We start from the raw sequence: 26,187 nt of genomic DNA, 5'->3' as shown, positions 1-26,187 counted from the left end.
ATGAGGGATATAGGAAGAGACAGATAAAAATGATGGGTAGAGATGGAGGCAGAAGATATGTTTGGTTTCATGTTCATTTTTTCATGTTCATTTTAAGATGCATATGTAGCATTCAGGGGATTTCAGGAGGCAGTTTGATACATTGATCGTATAAGAGATGTGGCAGATGGTACTGATTTTGAAGACATCAGTCAACATGTTTCCTCATTGTTCTGTGAGGTTATAACCAATTCTTTGGTTTCTGAATCTTCAACAGCAGGTGCTGCGACATTTTTAAAGGGGTAGAAACTTCCAGGTATCCTTGAAATGCTTTCATGGTCTTGACCACAAGCTGGCTTTAGCTCTCCCAACTATCTATCTGCTCTTGACCTAGGATAGGTGTGTGGACTTTGGTTGTGAAGTGTGACATATGCAGCGGTTAAGGTATTCTTTGGAGAGTGATAAGAGACCCTAGAAAGTCCAACGTGGGGCCTGTCAGTCTTGTTTCCCTCACTACATAGCATTTATGCATCAAGGAGAACTGGAGAGAATAAATATGAGGTTGTACATTCCTGGATTTCTTTGTTCTTAATGCTTTGTAAAGTCTTCCTGGCCTCCAGCTGGTACACCCTCCAAACCATTCTGTACACCACAAGAAAGTAAAACACTACTTTTATCAGTCCCCCAAACCTCCCAAAGAACAATTTCCAATTGTTCTAGTTCGCATTCAAGTTCCTCAAAACTCTGGTCCTACTGCACATAGCTGAACTAAATCTTTCCTAGCCTCTACACAGATTGTTTACTCGCTTGTACTGAAAACAAAACCAGAGATTTTCAGACTGTAAACCCCTGCTAATGCTATTATTCCCTGACTCGGAATACCGTCCACTAACTTCTCTACCTACACTGACTCTTCATTTAACACATAACTGTGCACCTACTTTGCCAATCAAACTTCATTCTGCTCTCTCCTCTCTCATCTCTATTATAATGAGCATGGTCACAGCAACCCTATATTCAGAATCAAATGACAATTTGGCAAATACATGTGTGGTCTGGGACAATTAAGGAGAGGCCATTTAAGATTGAGGCTATTCACTCCTCTGAATCATGTCAGAGAACCCCTCGCATTCTTATTTTAGTATTTTGTCTCTCCGGCTACACTGGAGGTTTTGGAGGCTGAATACCAACTTTAGACTTCTTTGTACCCCACATGGCACCAGTCACATGGTAGATATGTAATAGTTTTTCAGTAAGTATTTGTGTTAGGACTAGCTGCTGATGTTCTTTGTTTGAGTTTGGCAACATTCTTTAGGTGTGGCCCACCCTCTAACTATGAAGGTAGTTCACAAGGAAAACCAATGACTGTCGATTAAATTCAGCAGAAAATACATTTTAACAGAGGAGATTAGCCCTTCTGCTGAGTAAGCTGAGCCCTAGTAAACTGATCCTGCCTTCTTCCAAAGAGCTACGGAAATAAATCACCTTGTGGGTGAAACAGAGTTAGTCTTCATTTGCAGGGGGATTTTAAGTGTCTCCATGGTTTTAGGCCTCCAGAAAAATGTCCGCATATTTAACATCTGCTCCGTCTTCAAATTACCTCAACATTTTTCTTAAGACTCTGTGAAAATGAGCAAGAAGCTCTCACTTTGCAAAGTGTCCACCAAAGCCGAAGGGACATTAAGGAGAGGCAGGAGGGGCAAGCAAGAAGCCAATCTCACCGAAAGAAGTTAGTTCATTCCTTGGGAAAGAAAAGAAATATGAGTTCAGAAGGTAGAACAGAAACCCTTTAAACTCTTCATGGCAAGACTAGAAATTGAATGGAAGAGATAGATGAGATGATAAAATGTGGCAATAAATAAGTCAGAAATTTCCTGTAACCTTGGGAGAGAAGGTGATAGGGTCAAACTCCTCGGCATTGTTTTTGGATATCAAGAGAAACTCTGGGAGTCAGCAAACGTTTTCTATAAAGTGCCTGATTGTAAATGTTTTAGGCTTTACAAGCTGCAATCCCAGAGCCTCGGTGGTACATTCTCCTTAGTTTCTTTTAACGACCCTTTAAGTATGTTTTTTAAAAAATTGTAGCAGCAGCTTGTGCACCTTTGCTCTAAAAGATGGCATACGTGTAAATTTCAATTAGCTTTCAACTCGGAAAATTATTTTCTTATGGTAAGATTACCTGCAGAATCAGCAGTGGAAATATCGGCCATGGAAACCCTCTCCGGTAAATGTGAAGAGGATTTTTGAATGAGGGACAGACTAAAACCAAGACACTCTAATCAGGGATCCTTTGCCAGCAAATAGAGCAAGTACTCTGCGCACGGAGTGCTAGCTGGAGGAGGGGAGCAGGTTTGGGTGAATCTAAGGGTCTGTGCAAAAGCTATTCAAAACGAAAAAAAAAAAAACTGGTGAGTGTGATTTGAGCAGGACACTGAGCATCTGGCCAAATTAAAGCTGGGGAACTCCCCCAGGAGCTTTCAGAACAGACCCAAAGGCAGTCTGGAAGCTGGGGTCAAGGAGAGGCAAATGCTGAGGCTGTTTTTTGACCACAAAGGCAGGGGGAAGTCCTGGGCTTTGTTAATTACCAAGCAGCTGAGATTGCACTTTGGGAATAAGTGAAATTTCTGCAAAATGTAACTTACCTGCCTGGGATCAGTCTAAAATACCTTACGGGGTACACCCTGATGGATATAAAGACATTATGCCTGAAAAATTGGAGTCTGGGGACACTGGGAGTTCTGGTGCAAGAGAGGAAGAGGTTAGAAATGTTCCCTTTCCCCATCCCCCACAGGAACCACTTTCCACTAGGGAGCACAAAGCAGGCCAGAAGGTAGAAACTTCAGAGTATCTAAAGCACACCTGACAAATATGCTTTTGAGAAACCAAGGGAGCCCCCCCCCCCCCACCAAATGCTGACTGAAAAGACCTGAGGGCAACAAGTCTTAAGCTGAGATCAACTTGTCAGGAAGATAGGAATAACAATGCTTTCCCCCACCCAACTATTGCCCCGGGCTAGAGTGTTCGAGACTGAATAAATGCTCAGTGCCTAATTGGGAGGAGGAAGGGTTACTGTGGGTGGGAACAGTACTTACCACAGGTGTCCTAAAAATAACCGTGTATTTCAGTTTCCAAGGTGTTTTCACAACCATTGTTTGATCTGAAGCTCACAGGCCAGTGTGATCCTAAAATGGGACAGAGATTATTTTCCCAAGTTTTACAAGGTAATGAAACAGAGGCTCAGAAGAGTTGAGCTCCCTGTCCAATTTCGCACAGCTTCAAGCAATAGCACCACGCTCAAATCTCTCAAGATTCCAAATGCAATGCTCATGTTTACACAACTGCCTGTGTTCTTAGCGAGAAAACATCAAGGTGGGAAATGACTGGCCAAGAAGTACACCCCTGGGAGAGGTGACCCACTTGGGAGCTACAGCGGTTAGGATGAAAATGAACAGTTAGAAGGTGAGGATAGAGTTGTGAAGAAATGTAAGGCTTTCTAAAGGCTGGGAATTGAAAAGGCTCTTAGAGATTTATTTGTTTATGTTAGGGAGAGAGTAAGAGAGCATTTGTATGCACACATGCGCAAGAGCTTGGTGGGGGGGCTGGGGGAGAGGGAAAGAGAGAATCTCAAGTAGACTGTCCAGGAAGCATGGAGACTGATGTGGGTCTGGGTGTCAGGACCCTAAGATCATGACCAGACCTGAAGCCAAGTCCGAGGCTCCACTCACTGAGCCACCCAGGGGCCCCTTTAAAGGCTTTTAAATGGAAACGGTTCTAAAGCCAGAGTCTGCATTCCAAGGAAATAGGGAGATGAATTTTTAAAATGTCGAGGGTAACCTGGTAAAGCCACAGAGATGGTCTTTTCCAGGGTTTTCACCTGGCACAGAGGGATACACTAGAGCAATGACTACCTGCTCGGCTGGTCACAGATACTGAGAAAAAGAGCTTTGGTCTTAGATTTAAACACAAAGTAGGAAGGGAGAATTGAAAAGGGTTATAGGGCGCCTGGGTGGCTCAGTGGTTAAGCCGCGGCCTTCGGCTCAGGTCATGATCTCAGGGTCCTGGGATCGAGTCCCGCATCGGGCTCTCTGCTCGGCGGGGAGCCTGCTTCCTCCTCTCTCTCTCTCTCTCTCTGCCTGCCTCTCTGCCAACTTGTGATTTCTCTCTGTCAAATAAATAAATAAAATATTTAAAAAAAAAAAGAAAAGGGTTATAAATGCCAGATGTTGGGGATACAGCAGCGAATTAAGACACTGTCCATGACCTCAAGGGAACTTAAAGTCTAGTTGGGAATCCAGAGAATAAATAGCTACAAAACAATGTGATAAGTAATCTGATAGAGAGAGGAACTAGGATCAGACCTGAAGCCCAGGGTAAGGAGGAGGAAGTCCATGGCGTACCATGCTTCCCTAACACCCTGACCCAATGCCTGTCCCACTCCAGCACAGGAGGGGAGCAGAAATGTGATAGTACAGGAAATATGACACCTCCTGAAATGAACTACATAAACTGTGAAACGTAAGTCGTGGTTCTCTTGTTCTATAACAAGGTAAAAACTGCATTTAAAAGAAAATCAAGCTAGGAACTATGAACCGTGAAAACCTATGAGCAGTATTCCCTTCTTTTCCCTCTTCTGACATTATGCTTCTAGAAAGGAGACTATGGGGCTGGAAGGCTGGAACACCAAACTTTTTTGCTTGGTTAATGTCACCTGGGTAGGAGTATGACTGGAGAGCTCGTAGGATAATGTTAGGATCCCAGATTTATGCTCTTCGATTGCCTGGAGATAACAGAGGAAAGTTTATCCAAATGGAGGTTCAACCTACTGCTTAGGGCCACCCTGGGCTAAATTTTGCCACAAATGGAACTGCTGCTGAGGAAATGATAGTAGAAGAACATTACCACTTAGGACAGAAAAACTCACACAAGCCTCCGCTATTACCATATTGCAAGAACCTCAAGTACTTTGTTCAAGCCATCTATTGTCTCTTAGATAGAAATTACTTGGCTTCACCTGAGTTTTTTTCTTTGTTTCTTTTTGACAATCCTTTGTATAGCAATTTAAGCTTGTTTAGAAATTACCTGGTTTCACAGATGGTGATTGTTTATTTAATAATAATAATAATAATAGCTACTATTTATTGAGTACTCATCATATTCCAGGACTGTGTAGACAATATTCTAAATCTTCACAGATTTAAAGTTCTACCCACCATTCCCACATCGCTGAAAAATGCAATCTTCATAAGGGTAGGCATTTGCCTGTTTTGTTTTCCAATGCTTCCCAAGTGCTTAGAACAGTGTTGAAGACATAGTGGATCCTAATACACAGCCAACAGATTATAAAATTGAGACTTCAGAGGTTAAGTCATTTATCTAAGGTCACATAAGCAACTGAGTGTGGGGATCTTAACCCAGTTCTATCCAAATGAAAATCTCTTTGTTTCTTCCACTGTACTAGGCTGCCTTTTGGTAAAATCTATTCCAGGTTTATGGTTGTGATGGACATAGGAAGTCACACCATCCATAAAGTCATCTGGAACCGTCTTCTTGACATCAAAGTCTCTGATGCCTTTCTCATCCAGCTACTTTCCAGCACTCGTGCCATGCCTTTCTTCTGATCTTGAAGCCTTCACTTGCTAGACACCAAATAAACATACCACCTTCTGCTGAAACTGTTCACACCCAGATTTCCACAGCGCTCTTCAAAACTCCCCATTGTACACCTAGATCAAGGCACTGGGAGGAAGGAAGATGTGGATGGCACTTCTGATAAAGCTTCCCACTCCAGCATTCAGAAAACCTGTCAGCACTCCGACAACTGTCAGCAGTGGAGACTTGCAAGGAACCCCAAACATCATCTACTTCAATGTCCCCACCTAGAGCAGGAATAATTCTAAAAAACAACTAACTTGGGCCAGGCCATGACCATCACTAAAGGAGTAGGCAAGAGAGCACCAGGGTGCACACAAAACTACAGAATAAGCCTGAAGCTTCTTCCTGGACCAGTAATATTCTAATTGGGAGACAAAATTAAAGAATTCACCTATTGAATAAGTTAAATATCTTTTTTTATTTTTAAACCACTTCTGATATAGTTTATCACGGGGAATACCTAATTCACACTAATGTTTAAAGATAAACAGGAGGGGCGCCTGGGTGGCTCAGTGGTTAACCATCTGCCTTCAGCTCAGGTCATGATCCCAGGGCTCTGGGCTCAAGCCCCATGTCGGGCTCCCGGCGCGGGGGTGGGGGGGAGCCTGCTTCTCCCTTTCCCACTCCCCCCGCTTTTATTCCCTCTCTCACTGTGTCTCTCTCTGTCAAAGAAATTTAAAAAAAAATCTAAAGATAAATAGAAGACAGGGATAGAGGTGACTGCTCAGGGACTATTTCCCTAGAGAAGTGATATTTGAGTTGAGGCCTGATGAATAAGATTCAGTGAGCAAGCAGAAGGATGGGAAGAGAGTAGAGTGGAGGGAGGTGTGTATAGTGTCCTTGGCAGGAAGGATAACATGTACAAGCAGAGTTCCAGCACAGGGAAAAAATGCAGGATCTAAAGAGCTGGAGGCCTGAGGGTCCCAGGCCCACACTCCACAGTGAGAATGTTCAATTATCCCTGGATGTCTTGCAGGCCCTCCCAGGAGTTCCTTTTTGCTCACATCCTGCCCAAATGCTGAAAATCTTGGGGGAGGAGGTCGCACAGCCTGGAACTGAGATGTCCATAGCTGCTCCAGCACCACCCCCAAGTTCCTTAGCTGAGACCAGGAAGCCAGGAACACATAGCTGTCATTGTTTAAGGATTTTCAACACGCTTGCTTGTATTGAGTGGCAAACCACCACTGGTTTAGATTAGAAACTGCTTGGTGTAAAAAGTAAACTAGTCAGCACACTGTATAAACCACTGTAATGAACAATATCAACTAATATTTATATATTTGATCTTCACCACCACCTTTTGAAATAGGTGCTATTATGACTCTTCACAAATGAGGAAACAGGCTCCAAATGTACCCAAAGTCACACAGCTAGTGAGCAACAGAACAAAGACTATGGCACTAGGCTCCTTTGGTGTTACAGCCCATATACTTAGTACCACATTGCACTTCTGAGCAGGGTTCCTAGGGAAGAAGGATTATAAGGGCCTTAAATCCTAAAGGCCACTAAGCAAACCTGTTGTCCTACCCCCTGGGATTCCCTAAAATTGAATGGAGGGGCATGAGGAAATAAACTGTTAACTAGCTACTAAATGCCAGGCATCATGATAGATAACCCTAAATGTGTTATTTCATTTAATTCTCACAGCAACTCCTTGTGGGGGAAGAATTATTATCCCCTGTTTACACATGAGGGAACCATGGCCCAGAGTGGTTAAGCTATTTACCTCATTGGTAAGCACCAGAGCTGTGACCGGAATCCAGGCTCTAGTGACTCCAAAAAGTCTATACCCTTTCCATCAGATCACACCGAAGACGGCTTAATATTTAACCCTTCCCTGGTTACGTATTTGCACTTTAACAAGGGTCTTTCCTGTGTGAATCTCACAGGACCATGGCAGACTGGGAAGGAAGGCTGATTGGGGAGGGCAGGGTGGGCCTGCCTTAAATCACACCGGAATGGCGTTGACCTACCTTCTTCCTGTAGTTCCTGAAGTGGGGCAGTGTGCCAGGGAAGATAAATCTCCACTCTTGTTCCAGGCTTCTTCTCCTCCAACTGGGGTAACAGCTCTCAGACTCTCTGGCAACTATAGAAACAGAGAGAGAGCAGAATCAATCAAGAGTTTATTTGCAAAGGGTAATGTCAGAAGACGGACTTCCTCTAAATCCTGCAAACTCTATACGGTTGAAGAGCTTACTGGCTCAGGAATTTGAGGGAATTTGAGGGAAACTCTGTCTTGCTTTCACTGATTTGTTTTTTATCATTGAATAATCATATTTTTTTCTCTCATCCCACCACCGACCTTGTGGAGTGCAGACTTCGATATGTGTTCCTTACAAAACCTATTGAGAAGTATGGACAGCCAGGGCCTTTCCAGAAACTCAAGCTGCTGAAGGAGATATGGTATTTAGTTAAGCTGAAGTGAAGCCCTGCATAAATCATAAAGAGGCGAACCCGGGTTACTCAAACAGGACCCTAGGAAGTGCTTGGGGAATAGTCTTGCAGGCAACTTTATTTTTCTACAGCCGATTTACTTCCAGAATGCTGGGGCCCACAAGTATCCCAGGAGCAACTTGGCTCCCAGATGCTGGAGCAGGTCTTGGCCTTGGAGCACAGTCGTGGTGGTTGTTTCCTGAATTCCCACATTGCTGTTTTCCACACATGAATCAGGCTTCAAACTTCCTGTGTCTGGACCATTTGTGTGCACATGCACGCGTGCGCACGTGTGCATGTGTGTTTATATGCTTGCAAAGGGTGGAGAAGGGGGAGGAGGGATCCAAAATGAAGAGTTTGTATTGCATATGTATCCCTTTGTTCCTTTCCCATTCAGATAAAGCCGCTATATTCTGATCAGCTGGCTTCTGCCTGTGCATAAATAGAAGTGAGTTTAGAAGATGTCCTCAAGAAGGCTCCTTTTCATTGTTTGGCTGATGTATTTTGTACGGTGCTTTTTTGGAGGGGGGAGGGGAGAGTTATGCCAAGCCATAAATCCTTAGGATTTTTTTTCCCTGGTGTACGTGCTTCCCTCTGCTTTTGTTTCTAGATGCATTTAAATGATTTAGTTGTTCACCAGGCAATTAGAGGAAGATGTGCTCGGTTCACACTCCCAGTTGACTTGGTGGGTGGAGGAGAATGCCACTCAATACAAAGCACTCTGGTTTTGTGGTCTTTTCCTCTAGAAGAACCTAGCCAGGGGTTGAGAAATAGATTACAAGCCACATTCTCCTTCCTACTTTTCCGATATGCTGGGCAAAATATTGCATGAAAAGGGCAGATTTTTAAAAATTAGAACATTTCTTAATTGCCAACATGAAAAACCAGTAAATTTTACATTAAAACACTTCACTTTTGGTTTCTCTTTCAGAAGTCCTGGACACACTGGGCCTGCATTTCCTGTGGTGTTAACCAAGCTGCCCCCTCTACATGCCCCCTTTGCTGCCAAGAAGGTGGCCTCCATCATCAGTCTTGTCTCCTGACACCTAACCTGAGGGTTGATACCTTAAAAAAAGTTTCTTTTTATTGCAGTAAAATGCATGTAAATAAAATTTACAATTTTAGCCATTTTTAAGCACACAATTCAACGGCATTAAATACATTCCAAATGTTGTTCAACCACCACCACGGTCTATTTCCAGAACTTTTTCATCATCCTAAACAGAAACTATGGTCATTAAACAGTAATTCCCCATTTCACTCTCCCCTCGGGCCCTGATCACCACCATGCTACTTTCTGTCTCCATAAATTTGCACATTCTAGGCACCTCATGTAAGTGGAATCAGACATTTGTCCCTTTGTGTCTGGCTTCTTTCACTTAGCATAATGTTTTTCTAAGGGAGAAACTGATTTTTTAAGTTGCCTTTAAAAAAAAAAAAAGCATAGACACTGATTTTTATTGCATTTTATTGCAAGGAGGAGTTGCATTTTATTAGAGAAAAAAAGACCAAACAGGACAGGTGTTTTGGTGTAGAGGCTCTTTACTTATAAGCTTCAAATGATCATTATATCCATTATTAATATACAGAGGATCTTAATGTACTTAGGCAACCCAGTGTCTTTACACAGGTGTTTTACAGTTAGTGGTTAATTCTCCTGGTATCCCCCAGAGGCCTCTCCATATTTTATAGTCAGGCTATGAAGACACAGGGATGCTCTGGGGATTAGTTAAATGTGTGTGGCATACTTTGCTGTATAAACTCACTCTCTGGAACTAGTTTTCGCTCCCTGCTCTCAACTTCTACAGCTTTTACTGTCAATCCCATTCATTTAGCACTTAGCATACGCTTGTTAGTTGTCTTTTTCTGTATATACCCTTGAAGGCAGGAGCCAAGTCTCATCCCTTTTTGTTTTTTCAGTCCTGTCCATAATAGCAGCTTGATCAATGTTTGTTGATGTTGGCCTCCCCCTCCCCCTTCCTTTTAAGTAGAGCTGGCAAAGCATAACTCTAAATTCAAGCCCAGTTTAAACAAACTCAAGGGTTTTCAGGGTAAAAACAAAAGGAAGTCTTGCGTGGCGGGAGAAAAGGAACACCTAAGACGCTTGAAGACCTGGGCCAAGCCCAGGTACCAAAAAACCTGTTGTTAGTTTGCCACAGGCCTAAGAAGTGACTCACGCACAGCCTGAATCCACCATTAAACTCAGAGCTCTTGCTCACTCTACTCCATCAAAATTCACATTTAGGGAAGAACAGCAATGCCCCAGGCAGGATCTGAGGAGGGGGTATTAAAGGATTTAAGTGTTTTAGGGGTTTCCATTGCATGAAGGGCCCCATAGCTGTAGGGAAGACAGGCTGGAAAAGTCTTTTGAGGGCAACTTCAAAGCTGGGGACAGACAGCCGATAAAGAGCCACCATGCCTTTGCTACTAGGATTTGCTTCCCAGCGTTTTCTGTAATGGCAAAAGATGGAAACTAGTCTTCGTGGCCTCTCAATAGGGGAATGCATAAAGGAATTTTGGCACATTTGTGCAATGGAACACTGAGCTATCACGGAAAAGAATGAAGTAAAGGAAGTAATCCTGAGATGGAAGAGTAGTAAGAGACCTTGCTGAGGAAAGAAATGCAAGGTGTGCTGTGATTGATGATCCCACTTAGAAGGGGCAAAAATGGAACATCTATATGTAAATAGTATGTTTTGAAGATTGTACACAGGCAGAGAGAGAAGGGGAGAAAGGGACTGTGAGAACAGTGGCAGAGAGGAACTTTTTACTCCTTTCAGTACAGTTTTGGTTTTACCATGTGCACGTTACTTTTTCCATTTGACCAGCATTGTTCATTTTAACCAGAATCCTGTTGCCATTGTGATCGGTAGTAGTCTGCAGCATATACCTATCCAGTCTAGCTCTGCTGTCCACCCCTCCAAATAAGGCTGAAATAGTCTTCCCTTGCCTCACAAGACAGGTGCCCATGTTTTGAACACTCAAAATCTTACTTTCCCCATGAAAAATCACCCAAATACCTTCACCTCACCCATAACCTCAATCACACCAAGAATCTACTTTACTCGTGTTCCTGCTTCTGAATCTTCGAGCAGCCCTAGCAGAGCACCCTGCATACCCAGGCTACCCCACAGCATGCCACCAGCCTATTACTCTTCCTGGACCCCCTTATATTCGGGGACCCCGTTCACAGTGAGATAGTGTTTCCTTTGAGCCCATTTCCTCTTGCATGCCTTGACCCATGGCTCTCAGAAGGCTTCCTTTGGGGGACTTGAAATGGATGTCATTTTTTTATTTGCACGAGCTCATTGTAATAGCTCTGCATTGCCAAGACCTTTACAATTAAACTCATTTCCACCTTGCAACGTTTTCTAGGAAATATGGATCTGTGGAGAATGGTGATTTCCATGGTAAGTGTTCCCTCATGTTTGTTTTCTCAAGTTCACTTTGGAGATACACAGCATGATTTCCTCTTTCAGTACCAACGCCACAATAGCTGTAGGTTGTGGCGCCACTTCAGAACTGTTTAAAAGAGAAATCTCACCCACCCTGGTTAGAAAGGGGGTAATTTATTATTCTAACTGCAGGGATCTGACTTCATATCCAAACTCAGAACTGTAGAAAAAGAGTTGACTTTTAAAAATAAAGCCACAAAATCTACACACCTTGGATGTAGATGCTTAACACAGAGGAGCAATATGTTTGGTCCCTGGACATGGGACATATGCAAGGAGAAAGACATACATGTGTGGAGTGCTCTGTGGTTTACAGAGTTTTCACACACAATTCATTTGATTTTCATATATCAGTGTTGTTAAGTTAATAAGAAATGTCTTACAGCCTTTACTTAAAGATAGATCAAGGCTCAGAGAAGTTAACTGACTCAACAAAAGTCGCACAACTAGGTGGTAAGTGCTACAGTGCAAAAGGAGTTCTTCCTTTAGTTCCAAATTCCATGTTATTCTGCTAATCTTACACGGTTTCTTTGTGCTTTTGTTTCCCAGATGTAAAATGGTAGATTTTCAGTGTCCCAGGATGCTGTTCTCAACTCTGTGTTCTCAGGCAGTCAGTACCATTTTTTTTTTTTTTTTGGCAGCCGGGAAACGTGAACACCACATTGGCACTTCACGTACTTTTTACCCCTCCTGGCCTAGCGAATGAAGGGGGATGAAAATTTACCTATTCCCAGAGGGCCGGACAGTGCCACAAAGGTGTACGGGAGACAGCCGACACACTTGTCGCACTCTCTCAGACTGAGAAACCAACCGTCTCTTCTTTCTCTTAGCAGTAGCTGGGGGAGAACGGAGAGCTAGACAATAGTCTCTTGTTCAGTTTTATTAATTTTGAGGGCGGGTGGGACAAAAAGATCAGATCGACGATGCAAGTGGCCAATCGCGAGCGAATCCTGAGCTGGGATTCGCCAATCGGTAGCAGCAAAAGACGGGTGGGTGGGATTACTCTTCGAGACCTGCTCCGTCCAGGCCTGCCCTCCCAAGAGGCGGAGACTCCGAGGAGCCCCGCCCAGGCCCCCTGTCCCCCGCGCGGCCCGCCAAAGGGAAGGGGGGCGGGGACGCGGGGGTGGGGTGGGAAGGGGGGAGGCTAGGGGGAGCGGAGGAAGAAAGAAGGGTGTCGCGTAGGACTGAGACCTGGGTGGGGGCCTGCTGGTAATAGGAAGCAAGAGGGGAAGGAAGACGAAGGAGCGCTGCTCCTTCCTGCATTATTTTGAGCAGGCTCTGCGAGTAGCTGCTTTTCAGCATTTCTATTATTTGTGTTTCTTCCTCCCGCTGTGGGGCGGGGGGCTGCACGGGCTCTCCCACGCGCCTCCGCTCCGCTGGTGTCGTAGATTATTATTGTAGTCTTTGCAGAACCCTTTCCTTCCTCCCAGCCAGTGCTTGCGTAGCCTCTCAGGACTGCAGCGAGCGCGTTAAGCCACGTTACTGGAAGGACAAGAGCTAGGAACCCCCCACTTTCGCCAGGGTGGCTGGACCCCGCCGTTCAATTGTTTGAAACTTCCCCGCCCTCTAGCCCCGCCTCTCTTCCACCCCCCCCCCACCCCCCCAGTCCCAGGGTCCAGACCGGCTCCCTCCCTCCATTCCCCGCCCTCTACTCCGCCCCACTCTCTAGTCCACCCTCCCGCTCCGGGGCGGTCCTAGCTGCTCACCGCAAGAAGAAAAGCCACCCATTCGCCCCCCTCCCCTACCTCCCATCCTTTGCCCAGGAGCTGCCTTCATCGCAGTCACGCCCCTTCCTTCCGAGGAGCTTTCTGGCTGTCCAAGCTAGTAGACCCCCTGATTTATTCCTCCATCTCCGCTCTCTTTCGCCTCATCTTCTCTTAGTTCTCACCGCCCCCTCCACCCCCACCTCCAGCCTGTCTTGCCTCCGACCATCCGCTGCTCCACCCTCCGGCCCGGTATCCTGCCTGTCCACTGCCACCGAGGAGAGCCCGGACGGAGCGGCGAGGAGCGGAGCAGCCGGGAGTTGGGGCTTCCCCCTGCCCATCCCTGGCCTCCGGCCCGGGACTGAAGCCACTTGAGCGCACAGAGAGTCGTCACCTGGTCTTCGGTGCCTTCAGGGGTAGGAGACGCATGGTTACTTTTCGCGGGGAACTGGGGCAGGAATCCATGGTGGCATGAACTTGATCGTGCCCTCGGCGTGAGTGAGTCGATCTAGATGCGTGTGGGGATGCCCGTGTGTTCTACTTTCTTTGCAGCTGGCCGTGAGTTTTCCGGGATGAGCAGCAACTTAAATCGGTTGAAGAGTGTGCGCTCCTTTCTCGTCCTACAGAGATGCTAGTGGGTACCACTACTTCATGGTACTTTTACTTCCTTGCCTCCTGGGGTCCTTGTGGGTCTCTAGGTAACTAAGCACAAAAGGAATGAGGGAACTTGAGGTCTTCATTTACCTCAGAAGGAATGTCTGCGCTTATCTCAGATTGCTAGATGCGTTCCTCCAGAATGCTTAGAGTTGGGGTGGGGGCTCACACTGTCCTCCCCCGGGGGCTGTGAATTCTTGAAGTTTAAAAGTCTGGGAGTAATCTACAATTTTACACTCCTTTCGGTGTGTGTGTGTGTGTGTGTGTGTGTGTGTGTATGTGTGTGTATGTATGTAGTGGTGAGGATGGAATTGCCCAGTATCTGGTTTATAGATGTTAGTGACCAGTTTTCTCAGGATCATGCAGGTGTCTTGAGGGTCCCAAGTCTGGGTCCCTGTACACCGGTGCTTCAACAGCAAGATGGATTTATCGATACATAAAAAAAAAAAGAAAAGGAAAAGCGAGACGGAGAGTGACAGCCTTTGTAGCCTGATAAATTGCCAATAATAGTAGTATAATAATAATTTGCAGCAAGGGACTAGATACAATTAAATGAGAGAGGAAAGCGGACGTTTGTGAGAAACCGCATTTTCAGTCTCTAGCATGTATTTTTGAAAGAATTGTGGAGTTGTGTTGGATGTAGTTCCCCTATCTCCTTCTGTTCCCCACCCCCACGTTAAGACTAGAAGTTGGGAGGCATTTAAAACTTTTAAAGATATGACTCTCTTTTATTCAGAGAGGAAGATAATTAGTCACCATAATCTTCAATAATGGAGGGCTAAGGTAATTTAAGTCTCCTTGAACTAGGTTTTGTGAAAAGCCCTATCTCCTGCCAGCCTTTGTGAAGCCTTCTCAGTTAGACCTTTCAGCACCCTTGTTTAGTAGCTAAGAATACTTCGCAATACCATTTTGGATGCAGGATAAATTTTCTCCCATTTCCCACCTATCTCCAATTGGGCGAACATGGCCAAATGAGAAGGGTGGTAGTATTCAAAGTCCTGTAACCAAATTGTCAGCAACCCATGGTTTCTTTGGGAACAGATTATTTACTTATTTTTTTTTTTAATAGTTGTGTTGGTTGATTTTAACGGGAAAGGAAAGCACGAAGGGAGAGAAGGAACGGCACAGGGCGACAATTTTAAAGGCTATCATCTTTCAGATCAGCTGGGAGGGAAAAGTTGGCCTGACCAAACTACATTTTATAACTGGCCTGGGACATTTTAATAGCCAGGTGGTTGTAGAGTAGTTGCATCTATTTACAGATGATAACTCAGGTTCCAGTTATTCTGTATGGGTTTATCTGGTGTCATTTACAGACACTTTCTGGCACTACATCATACTTCATTTTAAGATACTTCTTTCTTTGGAAAACTCTGTGGCTCTGTAAAATTGAAAGTGCTTTTTCTAACTTCATAGTCTAGATAACACAGTAAACCTCTGACTATGCTTGTATGCAGAGTAACTTTTATGTGAAAGTTGTGGATCTACTTACCTATTTAAAATATTTTAGAAGGAAATTTTAAATTCAATACTATTTTGGATTTGGGTATTGAAAGCTCATTTCTGGTTTGTGAAGTAGGAATTATTAGACAGATGCATACCCAAGGCATTTTGTGGAGTTGCTTTTTCTAAAGTTTTGTAAAGAGCGAATGAGACTCTTTCTAGAATGCCCTTAAGAACAGTCTATTCAGAACACAGAGGGATGGATGCTATGACCTTGAGGTCCCATTGAGTGCCAGAATTCTAAGTGGGTACATCTGCTTCTGTGCCTCTCCTAAGAGCCCTCTCCCAGGGCCTGTGCCTTCTTTAAAAGGGTGTCTTTGTAATTAAGCAGCCTGTCTCCCCCATCCCCCTTTCTTCCTTTGATCCAGCTTTTTAAGGCCCTTTTTCCATTTGGAGACCAGAGGAGTTTCTCACACTCTCCTACTCCCCTCTTAAGGTTTCTTTTCCTTTCTCCCCAAAAAGCCCCCCTAAGTTCTCAGGATGGTTAGAAGTTGTTTTGTTTTGTTGGGGTGGAGGGGATGTTACCAGTGAGGAGAAGTAGGGGATATATTCCCTCTTGGGAAATGCTTGTGACCAGGTAGCCTCCTCCCTGGAGACTGAGCATTTGGAATGCATGAGAACAGTCTATTCTTAGGGACTGTCTGGAAGAAACTGTCCTTTGCACCCATTAAGTGTGGCTAAAACCCACTGAAAGGGGTGGAGAGAGGTGTGTGTGGTCAGGCTGAGCCTTTTAGGATGGTAAATGGGTAAATGTTCCCCAATCTCCTATTACATCACCTCTTTCCCCCATGGATTCAGTAGGTTTGGAGATCTGCTTGACAAGTTAATTAGCTTGGGACTAAACCAATTTGTTCAGAATTGTGCTCCATTGATTTCCTGTCCCCAGGAATTTTTGTTGGTGGTTTTCTATGATGTGTTGTCTTTAGTCTTGCTTACTTCTTCATTCCTTGCTGCCTTTTGTGGACTTTGGTCCAAAATCTAGGGTCCCACCCCCAAGTCAAAGGTTAGAATTTGGTCCCAGGAACTAAGGGGGCATTAAAACAGGCTGTGCATCCTGCACTGCTCTCCTCCACGGTGGGCTCCTGACCCCTTTTAACCCAGAGAAAGGAGGGAAGTTGCCCCTCACACACACACATCACAAAATCTGAACTTAAAAAAAAGGAAAAGGAAGGAAAATAAGAGGTCATTTGCTTTATAAAAGAATCCACTACAGGTTTCTTTGAAAGAACTAGCTTTCCTAGTTTGTGCTTTTGAGCTATGACTTGATATATACAATTTACTATAACTGGGACTTCTCAAAAATGTATTTATTGCATAAAGAAAGATATTAGAATTTTGTTGTAGTGACTATAGCTTGAAATAAGTGAGGCAATTATTATTTGGCCTTTGGAATCTTTTTGTTATATGGGGTGGAGTTAATTGTCTAAATCATTCTGGCTTGTAATAATGCTGGCCACGTTCAGCTCCAGCCTACAACCACTTGTAGAAGGGAGCTAGTATGACTTTCTGGAAATAAATCAGACTTCGCAGAGTTTGATAAATCTAAGGATGGGACTGTATACCCCAAATAGGTCAAACAGTTTAATTCTAGTTATTGTATTTGAATAATCCAAGATCCAGAAGATTGTTTCTGGGAAATAGCAGCAACTAATGCCATTTTTATTAGAAGAATCTAAAATAAACTTTCCTAGTGAGCCTCTTGGAGATTGGGATGTGGGCTCTAGGCCCACCTCTAACTTACTTTACCACCCTTGGCAGGTCCTCCTCTGTAAATTGTGAGAATTTGAACAGGGTGATTTTGAGAACCAGTTCTCAAAAGTTTATGGTTCCCTTCCTCCACCTCTACTTGCGGTGTGAATTGAATGATTCCTACTAGAAGGAGGCACAATAATTGTTAGAAAATGCAATCATGTAATCATCTGGATGTTTAAAAAAAATTCCTTAAAGGATATATCAATATAAATGCATTGTGCTTTGTGTTTTAACAACATATCAAATTAAAAAGCTAGGATCCTGCCTAGAACTTCATCAAGAATCCCATTGACCTAACAGATCATCCACTTTCACTTTTCTTAGTTCCTTTCAAGTCTTTGTTTTCGTACTTAACATGAATTTTATGTAGTTGGGGTGGGGTCACAGAAATTTACAGTTTCTTTTAAATAAGTGCTCACCTAAGACTTAACTTTTTAAACCTGTGGGGAAAAATGAAGTGAGAATCTGACTAAGTACGCATGGAGAATCATGTATGTCTGTTCCTTGAATGCCAAGAGAGACTAATATTAATTAGTCTCTAGATTTAGTAAGTAATCCCTCGCCCTTTCTGTGATTTAGGGGTGTTCATGTATCTAGCAAGGCTGCTCAGTCCACTCCCTTGACCTCTTGTCACCCCTCCCTTATTCTATTTAAGCAAAAAGAAAACTACATTCCACTGTTTACTTTGTCTAAACCATTAGCGATGGATTCTCAAATCACTGTATCATGATAACGCCATCAAGAGAGTACAAATTTGGGTGGACTGTAAAATTTCCCCAATGAGAAAGGAAAAGCAGGAAGGCACAAATTTTTGTTTCATGGCTTTGAAAATAATATGTTGAAATTAGACTAAAAAATAGTAAGGAAACTTACGATTTGAGACAAAGAGATGTAGGTGTGGCAGGATAATCCACACGTAACGGGTTCTTCATTTGAGGCCTTCCCTCTACAGTGGAAGCTCAGTTACCGGTCCTTTAATTTTCCTTTGATAAAGAGGAGGTATATTGCACATATGATCTCCATTTTGGAGAATTCATTCCTAGAAACCAGTGGCTCATTGTAAATTAGATTATATTTCTTTAACCAGGATAGGAAAGTGAAGTATGGGTTTTTAGTCCTTAGAAAGCTCCAAGTTAAGTACATTTTTAATGATATGTATTCATGGGGAAAATGCAGATGGATCTATTTCCTAATACCTCTGAAGATATTTTTTGAAAATCTACTTTTTTTTTTAAACTCTATAGGCTGCCCTTGACGTTTGTAAAGTCACTTTCATTATTGCCGCAACTGCATGAAATACCATTAGACTGTGTGACTTGAAGCCAGGGTCTATGATTTCTGTGCCCAACCCTCTTTGACTTGCCATGTGACCAGGCGTAAATGAATTAGCTGCTCTGAGCTTCAGTTACCCTTCTGGGAAGCAGGGATATTAATACTTCACAGAGGTGTCTAGGCATGCTTCATATTGGACACATGCTTCGAGGTCACTGGATGAAAGGTGTTTGCATGATGGCAGAGCCCGTTTATTATAAGGTCCTGAGCAGGTGTTCGTTTTAATGAGCTTTGCTCTCTCATAACCTGTCACACCCTTTGGTGCTCCATTGCCTTTACTGACTATAACTGATCATCCCAACATTTGTATTATTGACCCTCTTGGCTCTTAACAATTAAACATTTTCATTCTATGTGGTAAGCTGAAATTCTAGTAAGAGGACTCTGGCCTCTTCCAGGGTGATGAAAAATCGCTTCGAAAAGAGACATTAGTTGAAATGTGCCATAGAGATCAGCGAGTTCTTCAGAGCACTTCCAAAAGATTAAAAAGAGTACAACAAATTTCTGCGTGTGTCTGTGTGTGAATGTGTGTGTGTGTTTTAAGGGAGAAAGTTTTGAGTAATATTTGCTTGTGACACATACTGATGATAGCCAGTAACTGAAACTCAGCCATTGTAGTGTTTTATACACAGCTGGTTTTTATTAATGATGGAATATTTATGCTTGCTGTACAATTCGTGGCTCATTTCCATGCGTATGTCAGAACTCAAATACCCCCCAAAGCAACATTAAGATAACATTAAATATACATGTGGCCAAGCTAGAAAGGGTGGATTTTGGGGGGTCTCCCTTATTTTTACTGGTGTTGCTTCAGATGACCATAACTGCCCCCCCCCCAACTTTAGGCATTGGTGCCGATCTTTTTCTTGCTTTATATATCCCATAGCAGACTTCACATTTTGATCCTTTTGATATGGACAAATGATCTCCCCCCTTCAAAATGCAGATGAAACTGATGTATGTGTTTTTTAAGAGCATATTTTCCCTGCACATGCTTCTCATTATCCAAGAGGCCTGGACTCAATCAGTAAAGGAGCAGAGAAACCACATAATTGAAAGGAGAATGACGGTGGTGCATACTTGGAATATTTGTGGGAAGGGGATTGCTGACATCAGAAAATGTAGTGGCCTGAGTGTTAACAGCATTGAAGAGAAATAAGCTTTCTGTGTTTCTGTGCATTGAGAATTATTTTTAAGGGGATAAAAATATGGGCCAGGTTTGACATCCTTTTATGAAGTTGCCCTGGAAACTTTGATGAAGGTTCAATTAAAACCTTCCCCATTAGGAAGCTAATTAGTACATCACTTACTCATTTTGGTTGTTTTCAAGGGGTAGGATTTGCATTGAATTAATGGCATTTCTTTCCATGTGACAGCAAACTAAGATAAAAATCACAGATGGGGAAAATTATTTAGATAGCCTTATTTGAAGAAGTTTAATTTCCTCTTTATTACATTTAGGTTTTCAATTGAGATTTTTGTTTCACTCCGTTTATATACAGTGATAACATTTTAGTTCAGTAACCAGTTTTACTTTTGGGATCACCAGCTGTAAACCAAAGCTTATTAATTTGAGTTTTCCATATGAATTGGAGAAATATGATGAATGACAATAAGCCATTTTATTAAGTTAACATTTGGGGTTTTTTTTCCCCCTGCAATTAATTTCTCTTTGCTCTGTGTGTGTGTGTGTGTGTGTGTGTGTGTGTGTCTTTGGGGCAGGCAGATTGTTTCTTTAAAAGCAAACAATTTTTGCAGCTAAGAAAATTTGGATGACCCCCTCTATCCCCAAAGAGCATTCTGTCTGCCCTAGGCTCTCAGTTGGGCTTCCATGAGGGCAGTGTGATGACTTTTTTGACCTGGTACTTTTTGTGACTAGCTAAGTGGTTGTCTCTTGGCAGCCTGAAGGAGACTGGTCTTGACGGGAACTGGAGTCCAGGATTCTTAGTGTGTTCCTTCTACCGTACTCTGTATTTTCTAGAGGAATGAATACTTGTGCGTGAGGTTTTAGGGCCGTTTCCAATAGAATTAAGTACTCTCTAGCTAAATACATAACATGGGCCTGCTGTGGTCCTCCTTTTCTCCATAGCTAGCAGGGGAACAGTCATTCTGTACACATATCCCCCGATGCTATGCCTGCGGCATATGCCTACACTAGCTTCAGTTGGCTGAGTTATACGATTTGTACTTTTCACTGATTTTACCCTAGGCCTTCCTTGAAAGTCAGAGTCTAGATTTAGTTTTGCAGTGGCAACTTGGTCAAGACAGGTTCTTGGGGCTTGCAAGTCAGTGTGAGGAGGAGGGGCTGCCTTTGGGGAGTGACTCAGGCCCTTTGGTATGAAGATATGAAACTCTGGCTCCTGTCCATGCACCTGCTGGATGCCACACCTGCAGTCAGCACCTGAGCCCCACTCAGACACAAAAACCAGACCGAAGGCAGATGGGGCTCCCTTCGAAAGGGGTGCAGCAGAACAGGGAACTCCTGATTATTTTAGTGCAGCACCACTGCAAATTATAGCTCACCATTCCAGTGTCGGTACAGGAAAAGTCTTAGATTTTTTTCTTATGGGTGCAGTGCCCCGGCTTGCTCAAGGTACTGTTAGAGTCCTGAGAGAATTTCGCTTTCCTAACGAGTTTCTCTTGTGAACAGTCCTCCTTAAAAAATGGAGAGTCCAGTCCACAGGAATTTGTGTCTAGTAACTCTGCAGAGGGGAGGAGGTCACCAGACCCGGGTTCTGATCCTGGCCCCACAAGTATGCTACGGTGAAACCTTGGTCAAATGAGTTATCATTAGCTATCTGTTCTGGTCTTAAAGCTTCTCCAGTTGTAAAATAGAATCAATCACATCTGCCTCTATTTCCTCACAGAGCGGCTGAGAGGGACAAATAAGATAACGGAAGTGAAAGAGGTTTCGTCTCCTTAGAAGAAAAGCTGAGAAACTAAAGGTAACAGAATTATTGTTCTTGCTGTTCTGTGTCTTTTATCCCTTGTCTTGTCTTGCTGTTGCCTCCAGCGAAGTCTTTGGGAAGTTGTGATTTACTCAATAGGCGCGGTTCTTCTGGGTATCTCATGTACCAGTTAACGTTGTAGCTGTTGGGAAGGATACAGACGGAAATCACTCACCCAACCCGTGATCTCTAAGATCTTCCATTATCTGGCTTAACCTAGCAGAGTGATTTCTGCCTTGGTATTTAGAAGCTTAGAAGACAAAATTAACTTCTCTCTCTCTCTTTTTCTCTTTCTTTCTCTGGCTCTGTCTCCCTCTCTGCATTGTAACTGCAGACTTCTGTCCCTGGAGCATGTTTTCCATCGTCTAGATTGAAGGCATGGGGTGGGGGGTACAAAGCACTGGGGTAAATAAAGAAATTTCCCTCTCACTACCACAATTACAAAGTATCTGACCCTTGAATGATGGTTTCTTTCAGAGGTCCCTCCTTAGTTTTATCCTTCCTGTTCTGCCTCCTGCCATGCCTGTTCTAACCCACTCTTTGACCTTACCTGTTATCCGAATGCTAATGTCTCCAGAAGATCTATCTCATCCTATCTTCGGCTCTTCCCTTTCCAACTTCCTCAACAACAAGTTGGTTATCAGATGTCTCCTATTCAGCTCCTTGGTCTTTTCCTCTGGGAAGCTTTGCTGGAGGGGGGGGGGGGGCGCAGAGTTTTTGGCAGGGTTCTCTGCTTTGCCAGAGCTTCTGGCTGGATTGGGCCCCCTCTGCTTGACTGGGAGCTTCTTGAGGACTGATCTCTGGTTTCTTTCTTTCTTTTTTTTTTAATCCACCCCAGGGCCTAGACAGTGCCTGGCTACAGCAAACACTCAATAAATGTTTGTGGAAACTACATGGTGTGTGTGTGACTGTCTTGCAGTTGAGCTGTGTACAAAGTCCAGGGTGCCATCAAGGAGAGAGAATTAATTTTCCAAATTGAGCAGAGTTGAGGGCAGAGGCAAGATGGAGGAGGCTTAGAGAGAAACCTCCAAGGGCTCGGTGGCAAGTGGACCTGGCCTCTTAGGAGAGCTCTGACTAAGCAGCCCAGGAAAGAAATGCCTTGTGGTGTCTGCGCTTGCTAAGCCTGTTGCCTTCTCTGTTCAGCACTGGATGACTCTTATGGTTGAGTCTGCAAATAAACCTCTGTCTATAACACGTTGACCATTTCAGATCGGTGCCACATAACTCATATAATATTAAACAGAGCTGACCTTAAATGTGCCACCGTAACTGTGGCCGAAAATAGAGGTACACACACACAGGCTCATTGGTCATGTATGCTTAGTTCTATACAGAAAGATACCCTTTAAAATAGAGGGAAGATTGGTGTCTGAAAACTAACAGATTTAATTCTCAGAATGTAGCAGGCGGGGTCACTAGAACTGAATGTCTTCAAGCTGACTGTCAGATCTTTCCAAGGGCAAAAATGAAACATGATATAAGCCATTACAGGCCATGAACCTGTTCTCACCCACCTGATGCTTTTACTAATTAGCTTCTTGGCCGGGTGGCAATTTGGGGCAAGTGCATGCAAGCTGGATTCACAGGGGAGCCCACATTCCACTCTGCCATTTCGCAAGTCTCTGGGATACTACAGTGCTTCTCTTGGCTTCTTTCCCTCCCAGGAGTCCTGCGCTGCCCTGGTGGAAAAATGGGAGAGGAGAACTCTTCATTAAATGAAGGAGAGATTTTGTGGGGCTTTGGTGTTTTGCTGCTTTTATTTCTTTAGTGGACTGTCTAAAAAACATTCCTTCACCTTGACTCATTAATTTCACTTGTGGGATTCTGTCATTAGGAAACAATCCAAAATATTGAAAAAGGCTAAGTCTTAAAGATGTTTTCGTAACATTATTTAGACTAGCACAAAATTGAAAGCAATTTAAATGTCTTAATAAGTAGAGAATGGGTAAGTGAATCTTGATACACTCCTGTCACAGACTATTACACAGTCATTGGGATGTTTTTATGAAGTCTACACCGCAGTCTGTCTATACCATGGAGAAAGTGCTTATGAGAAAGTGAGATGTAGGATCCGACATTATATATATGTCAATATTTCATGACTTTGTAAAAACACAAATACACAGAGGAATAAAAGAAATAATCTGTACCGGTAACAACGTTTAGGTTGAGGTGCTGGGACCTTGGGCAATTTCTTTTTCCTCTTCATTATAGATATTTGCATGTTGTGTTTATATTACTTATAAAAGTAGGAACAAAAATAAAAGTGAGTAGTGTAGCATCAAAGATTGGAAAATGGTAAAGCAGGCAGCTTCTAGGCATATTCCTGAACTTGTCTCAGTTTATGCTCAGTCTGATGTCACGGACTGCGTATCGTTTTTCTGAAGTGAGGAGACATGGGATGTCGTGACGGGCCTCTTCCTCCCTTGAAATGGGTGTGTGTGGAGGGAGGTGGTGTGGTGGCAACAGGATTTTTCTTGTTACTCAATACGTCATTGCTCATGTACACTTCAGGGTTAATCACCTCGGTTGCCTATTAACATGTTCAAGTTAATTGCTTTAGAGTACAGAAAAGTAAAACTGGGATCCAGTTGGCTGCACCTTTGAGTGAACCATCTCAGAAACAGATACCTGACACTGTCAGTATGATTTGGAAATGCCAAGGCCTTGCTGTGGTTCTTAAAATAATCTTCCAACATAATCTAGATAGCGGTAGGGCTCGAAGCAAAGAAGCAGGACCAACTCAATGCCTTTTCTTAGTGCTGGACTTACGTAAGGGCAAGTTCCGAGTTGGTTTGATGTTGGCGGGACCAAGAACGGAGGCCTGGAGACATTGATCAGTGGAGGTTCATGTTACTCTCTGACCCACCTACAAATCTTGGCCTAAAGAAGGAAGATTTTGCAAGGTCCTTCTGCCATGCTTCTAGCTACACACATCTCTCTCTCTCAATTCTGAATTTTTCCTCCTGCTGTTAACATTTGGCTTCTGGTGGAATTGGAACATGGTAGCATTGAGCCAGGTTTATAGTCTCTTAAAACCAGAGTCAATTCAATTCAGTAAATGTTTATTAGGCATCTTCTGTGTACAAACTAATATGCTAGATAATATATTATAGTGGAAGGACTGTTGCCCTGGGAGTCATAAAACCTGCATTCTGGCCCAGGCTCTGACCATTGTTAAGCTCTGGCACCTTCATATATAGAAAGAGGGCTTTGGACCACTCGATGGTCTCCTTAGAGTCTTTTTAGTTCTGACCTTCGCTGATCTGAGAACCCTTGCACAAAGACTGAGTTGCAAATAAAGGTTTTAAAGAAAACTTTAATTCATAAAATTGCTATAGTCTTCTAGAAAAAAAGGCCACTTTGAAATAATAATAGCAATAGATTTTATTGAGCCTTTACTTTGTGCCAGGCTCTGTGCTTAGCACTTTACATGAATTACCTCCCTTCATCTTTATAACAACACTGTGAGGTATGAGCACTGTTCTCCCTATCTTGAAGATGATGAAATGAGATTTAAGGAGATCAAAAGAAATGTATGAGGCCAGCTAATAAGCCATAGATCCAGGATTTGAACTTAAACAGTGTGAATCTAGGCCCAGGCCCTTAACCATAGACATTACACTGTTTGCCTGTCACACATTGAAAGGTTAGAGATAACTTGCACAGGGATTATTATTTCTTACCTTCCAGAGGAAGTGATTTAGCATCCTGGGTGGGAAGACTGTCAAGTGAGGTGTTCTCTAGGACACTTCAGGCCTAAACCTGGACCAACCTGAGAGGATGTGAGACAATTCAGAAGGCTGTTTTGCCTCTTTCTGTGGGAGGCTTTGCGTGCACGCGTGCATGTGTGTTTTCTGCACAAATAGATATGCACGTAGATATGTAGACATAGGGGAAACTTTGAGCTGGCTCCTTTCCATTTAGCTCAAAGTAATTGTAGGGAACAAGTTGATGGAGATTTATCAGAGAAACAGGTTTCCTAGACTTAGGTTCTTCATCTTGGTTGGCAGAGTGACGGTTGAGGGAAGATTAGGAAGAGGAGGCAGAAAGGATAAAAAGAAGGTCTTCCAGGCATATTTCACATTTATTCAAAGGGCGGGAATTTGGTCTATCCTGGTCAGCTTGTAACACTGATTTTTCTGGGACGTAGCTTGAGAAACATCCGGGCTCTCACTCATGTGATTCGGTTTAACCAGAGCTGGGTTTAATTGAGGTATACTGGGAGAGGCCAATGATTGCGGGTATAGTAAGAATTTAGATTGGCCTTGCTGCCCTGTTGTTGTTACACAAGAGATGACTATATAGATTCAAAATGTATTTTTAAAGAGAGAACAATTGAAAAGCCTTTCTTCCCATATCAAATGTCCTCGGAGACCATCTGTTTGTCCAGGGGAAATGAGGTTATTTTATTGATTGACGATGACGTCAGAACCCTGGCAATGGCGGGATTAAAGCTGCGGGCAGACTGAAGGTTGTGGAGTTCATACTATTTTACTTCTTGGCATGAGACAAGGCATCTTTTCCCTTCCTTTCTCTAATAAATAAATGGAGTAGTGTTTTCCTTCTTATGTGACTCTTAACATGTAGACAAACATAAGTTCTTGAAGGAAAAAAAAATCAGTGTACTGGAGAGGAATCAGCAAAGTTTTTTTCTAAGGCTGATTTCTTTTCCTCTTTTAGATAGAAATGGAAAAGGCCAGGGCCCTGGGGTGGTGGGGAGGGACAATCTCTGTTCAGTTGACATAAAGTGATTTGGGTTTTGAAAAGGATATG

General features: G+C 43.3%; 1 protein-coding gene across 4 annotated transcripts in view; it reads left to right on the top strand.

Moving 5' to 3' along the window:
* The first annotated feature begins 13,182 nt into the window (after positions 1-13,182).
* AMOT (angiomotin) overlaps positions 13,183-26,187 on the top strand; it is a 63,216-nt gene continuing 50,211 nt past the window's right edge. For 2 of the 4 annotated variants that reach the window (XM_059157492.1, XM_059157489.1), the window contains exons 1-2: positions 13,183-13,638; positions 21,331-21,408. The gene's annotated coding sequence lies outside the window, so the exon portion shown is untranslated. Of the gene's footprint in view, positions 13,639-13,665; positions 13,857-20,878; positions 21,057-21,330; positions 21,409-26,187 lie in introns of those variants that run through there. The other 2 variants (XM_059157491.1, XM_059157490.1) reach the window with 2 other exon arrangements.

The sequence above is a fragment of the Mustela lutreola genome, chromosome X (genome assembly GCF_030435805.1).
Source record: "Mustela lutreola isolate mMusLut2 chromosome X, mMusLut2.pri, whole genome shotgun sequence".
NCBI classification, from domain to species: Eukaryota; Metazoa; Chordata; class Mammalia; order Carnivora; family Mustelidae; genus Mustela; species Mustela lutreola.
The sequence above is the reverse complement of the archived record's forward strand: the minus strand, read 5'-3'. Positions and strand labels throughout refer to the sequence as shown.